Here is a 5,556-nt window from a genome sequence, read left to right as displayed (position 1 = left end):
CACCCAGGACTTGTGGCAACATTCCTTCATGAGTTGCTATGTGTCCCATTGTGTGTGGGACACGACGAAGAGCTCGTGGAGCACATGACTACAAACCAAGAGACATGCAAAATTGTAGTTGTTTGCAATGCATGAAAGGTTATCGCATGTGGAGTTCATGAAAAATAGTGGCCACAATCTGGACAATATGGATTGCATGGAGAAAGTGATCCACGAGGAGACTTTACGGAGCCCTCACCCCATTCACTACTTCATCACATCATATCTATTAGTGCTTAAAGCTTTGATGAAAGGACCAAGATAGGCTAGTACCACTTTTGTCCATCCGGCTACCCACTGGCTTGCACTGCAGGCGGATATGGCAAAGTTCAATGCTGATGGGGCATTTTCCAGGGCCAGGGACAGATAAGCAGTTATGGCAATCTATCGCAATCACCGGGCACGTACCTGGGAGCATTGATGATTGTCATCTGAGGCATTTCTAACTCCGGGACGCTCGAGGCGTTGGTGTTTCGATAAGCTTTGTCATTGTCTAAGGACCTCTATCTCAACTGAACCCATGTATGCTTCGAATTGCAAAGCGATGATTGAGGTACTTTATCATGTACTCTCTCCTTCTCAAAAATAAGCTACGTTGGTTTAGTACAATTTCGCACTAAATCACCGACACTTATTTTGAGTCAGAGGGAGTATATGACAAATAATATAGACAAACATATTTTAATATTTCAGAAGAGTGTGGCATTGATGATCAAGTGGTGTTGACAAACACATGGAAATGTGGGAAGCCATGCATGGACCAGAAAACAACCGGTGTGGATTGCTCTCAAAGAACAACAGAAATACTCCCTCTAGTCCTTTTTACACCGCATATATGATTTGTGTGAAGTCAAACTTAGTCGACTTTGACCAAATTTATATGACGAAATATTAACATATACAATATTGAAGTTATACAACATGAAAATTAAATTCATGACACATCTAATGATATTGATTTTGTATAGTGAATGTTGATATTTTTTCTATAAAGTTGGTCGACTTTACAAAGTTTGACTTCAGACAAATCTTATATGCGGTATAAAAATGACCAGAGGGAGTAAGGCCTCACCCTCCATGTTCCCTGTGACATTAGTTGTATTCTTTGGAAAAAACTTGACCCCTGTGTTTACATTATAGAGTAGAGAAACTGCAGGAGAAGAAGCAAACGCAGAACGAGGTTAATTGTCCAAATTAGCACTAAAACTGCAGCGGCACAAATTAGCTATGGTTCTCTCCCATGGGTTTAATTATGAATGGTACTCTCTGGTGGAAATATGAGCAATTTACCGAATGATTTTATTAACAGAAATACTAGATAAAGCACGACTAGTATAGAAGTGATAAAACAAGCCATGCGATTTGACAAAGAGAAGGTAAACGGCATCTTCATATATGAACCGTAACTAAACATATCTAGAGCAAACAGTATAGCAAGTTGCATATATGAAATAGAGTCTAACATATCTAGGACAAACACTAGAACAAGGAACTGTAGCAGGGCCTCTAATAGAAAGAGGAAGAACATGTACGAGATAGTAGCAGCAGAAGCGCTGGACTTGGGATCGGTGTCCTCGCCAGCCATGTCGTCGAGGAGGTTGTCAACGTCGGGGAAGAAGTCGTTCTCGGGGAAGTAGTCGTCGGAGTCCGGGGCGTCCGTGACGAAGAAGTCAGTAGTCGTGTGAAGCGCTCCCCAAAAACCTTATCACCCTTCTCCCATACAGGACTCAAAAGGTGCGGTTTCGAAGGCCTACTGTCCCGACCTGCGGTGCATGCCGCAAGCCGGGATGGGGAAGATCGTAGCAGTAGCTCAGTGGTCGGGAACTCTGAGGCGAGAGGGTTGTGTTGTTCTAGTGCGTCTCTCTGGGAGGAGCGACCTCCCTTTTATAGGTGCAAGAGAAGAAGGCGAGAAGGCAGCGACGGGAGATGAAACAAAGAGAGAGAGGCGAAGCGAACAGACAGCAGATGAAAAGGTGCGCCATTCGTATTCATTCTCCACTTCAGAAAAACGTTTCAGCTCTCGTGTGACCGTTCGTATACCCGTCGTGTGTGGCAAAAATTTAGACATCGGCTCGGCTCATTCCCGCAAACCGTGGCACGGCACGGCGTGTCGTGACGAGGCGTGGCGTGGCGAGGCGGGCGGCAGAGGAGGAGCGCGCGTGGATGTCCCTCTTGTTCTCATGCTCATACATGTGGGGAAAGAACCTCCTTTATAAAGAGCTCCAACTCCCTCTAAACTAGCAATGTGGGACTAAACTTTAGTAGTGCCCCTTGCCTTGCACTAATGGGCTAAGTGGGCCTCTAGGATTTATTTAGGAATTTCTGAAATAGTTATTGGGATGTCCCAAAATAGACTAAATTCCAGCAATCCCCCACCAGATCCCAGAGGCACACAAAAATTTCCTTTGGTTCCAAAACACTGTTTTATATACCGGTACTGCAGTGGAGACTTATAAGTTGAACTTCCACCTAGAACTCTATGCTACACTAGTAAGCAACTTGAACAGTGGACTGGGCCTTGAACTGCAAGTTTTCTGCGAATCTAGCTTCACACAAAGCCTTGACCGATACTAGGCTACCGTGGGTCTTCCCCGCGGGTGGAGCTTATGCGTCATACTCCAAGACCTTTCATGAGTTTACTAGAGAGAACCCTACTCTCATAGACTGCGACATTTAACAATCAGACTCATATAGGTGTGTTCTTGTAACATCCCAAATTTCCAATTTGGAATGTTATACATAGATCATTCATGCATATCATATCTTTGCAGCAATTCGTTTCGCGATCCTCGAAATCCTAAGCAACTCAAGGACCCTCAGAGAGAGTTGGGGATTTCCCCGTTTTCATATTTGAATTTTATCAAATATTGATACGAAGATTATTTGTTTTAATTATTTTTCTCTCTGAAAATATTTTGTATTCAAATATATGAGAGGAGATAATATGACTTCTCCAAAATAAATGAAATATTGGAGGAAAAATATTAAAATCAAATATTGGATTTTATTCGGAGTTTTTCGCTATTTTATTTGAATTAGGAAAAATATGCGTTTTTTCAAAATTGCATTTTAGGCCCAAATAAATGTTCACCTTGTCCGGCCTATTTTTAGAGGACGGGGAAAATTTCTTTCGGGATTTTTGGTGTCCGTTTAGTATTTCTTTTCTTTCTTTTTCTGCACGTCAGAATTATTTTTAAAAAAAAGTGAACCGACTCCGGGCCGTAACCGGCCAGGACTCCTCGGGCCGGCCTTTAAAGCCCGAGACCCCGAGCCCCGAGCCAGCCCAGCCGTCACCCGCGCCCTAACACTAATCCCGCCGCCGCCCGCCGCGCCGGACTCGCCGGACCTCGCCGGACCCGAGGTAGCCGCCTCGGTTTTCATGAGAAAACCGTTTTGTTTTTTTTCGAAAACCTAGATCCTTTTTTTATATAGATCTGGTTCAGTTTATTTTCGGTTTAATTATTTAGCGAACGCCCGTTTTACGTTCGTTTTAACGAACGGTTTTCACCGTTTAACCGCAGACAGCGAACGTTCGTTCGTTAGCCTGTTCGTCAGTTTTTCTTTTTCTCGGATTTTCCGCGATTATTTTCGATCGCGATTTCTGATCCGATTTTCGTTTTAGTTTATCTTTTCGCTCGTTTATCGGAATCAGGCGATTCAAGCACCTAGATCTTCGTCTGGAAACCCTCTTTCTGTTTAACCAACTTGAACAAGATTTTGGTACTGTAAAATTTGACGTTAGTTCATATTAGTAAACGGATCTTGTTTCTTTCGCAGTTTAAGTTTCGTTGCTCCGTTTGATTTGATTCTTTTTCAAACCGGAGTTCTTAAGTTGAACTTTCTAGTCAATTCTTCTTATTTGAGTTTTGCCCGTGCGACTTTGCTTGATTGCTTATGTATGCTAGTGTTTGTTTGCGATAGAATTCCCGGAGTGCGAAGCGTGCTACTACGAGTCCCTAGGTTTTGCGGCTCATCAGCAAGGCAAGTAACACATTGATCATACTTCTTTCATACCCAGTTTTTATGCATTAGTTCCAATCCTCAAACACTGCATGATTAGGATGTGATTAACTTGTGGGTATTGGGAAGTAGTTGATGAGGTAGAACCTATTGCCATGTTATATTCAAACCTTGGGAGTTACTTCTACATATTGCTTATATTGCTATGCTATGCTCGTGGACGTGGATTGGGTTTGAGTGTATCCATGACAGATGTGAGATTGTTAATTAATGGTTCAACTTAAGGTGGCAACTTTAATACACATCTGGGTGGATTGCTTGTCGGGCACCTGGAGAATCCAGTGTTGTCCTAGGATATCCCGGAGTACCCGTGTGATCATCCTAAGGTCCGCCACCCAGGCTCAAAGGGAACTGAGATATTTTCATGCTAGAAACTTCCGTGTGCAGCCACAAGCTATTATGGGCTCTAGCATAGTTGAGTAAGTTGCGTGAGCTCTTGAAGAGGTGGATCAGTAGGTAGAGGGATGTAGGTTGGTATGGTCTGCCCGGAGTAAAGAGTTAATGTTTCTGAAACGCTATGTCTCGGTCATCCGTTTCTCAAACACCTTGTAGTGCGAGAAATCCAACGGAGGAGATCGAGTCTTGTGGGGAAAAGTGCGCAAACCTCTGCAGAGTGTACAATCTAATCATGGTTAGCCGTGTCCCCGGTTATGGACAATCTTGAGTATCTAGTACTTGGAGTATCCTAAGTATCTCATCACTCTAAATTAATATTGTTGGGTTGATAATTACTTTAATTGGGATTGAGTTGGAGGAACCTTCTCAATGATGTTTCAACTACCATGATAGTTAAAATAAAACTATTCCTTTGTTGTAGGGAAAAATTGGCTTTTCGCAAAAACTATAACCATAGAGCTTTCCACCAGCCAAATATGCATGTAGTGATAGCATTATTCTGTTCTTGCTCTACTGTGTTATATTGCCAGCATATTCCATGTGCTGACCCGTTTTCGGGCTGCAACGTATTATGTTGCAGACTTTTCAGACGAGGAGTAAGGTTCGTTAGGTCGTTGCCGTGCAGCTCAGCTATGCCGTTGGAGTTGATGGACTCACTTTATCTTCCAAGCCTTCCGCTGTTATCGTATTAGATGGCCTTAAGCCATATTTATTGTAATAAGTTCTCTTTTGAGACATTCGATGTAATAAGTGTGTGATTGCTACTCTGTTATAAATCCTTCGAGTACTCTGTGTGTCAGCATTACCGATCCAGGGATGACACTGAAGCACAGAGACTTGACCGTTTGAGGTCGGGTCGCTACAAGATGGTATCAGAGCACACGCTGAGTGTAGGACACGACCACTAAGCTAAAAGCCCTAGATCACTCTTCTCTACTCATTTCTGACTCCTCTCCATTTTCTACTCTTTAGGATGGCGGATTTGAAGAACAAGTTTGCACAACCGGATGAAGACACACCCTTTGGACGCCACCTGAAGGAAGTCACTAGGTACTTGAACATCGGAATACCAAGCTTCACCGGGACATACAACGCCACTTA

This window comes from Triticum aestivum, chromosome 2D (genome assembly GCF_018294505.1).
Source record: "Triticum aestivum cultivar Chinese Spring chromosome 2D, IWGSC CS RefSeq v2.1, whole genome shotgun sequence".
In the NCBI taxonomy this organism is placed as follows: Eukaryota; Viridiplantae; Streptophyta; class Magnoliopsida; order Poales; family Poaceae; genus Triticum; species Triticum aestivum.
This window is presented reverse-complemented; position numbering follows the sequence as displayed.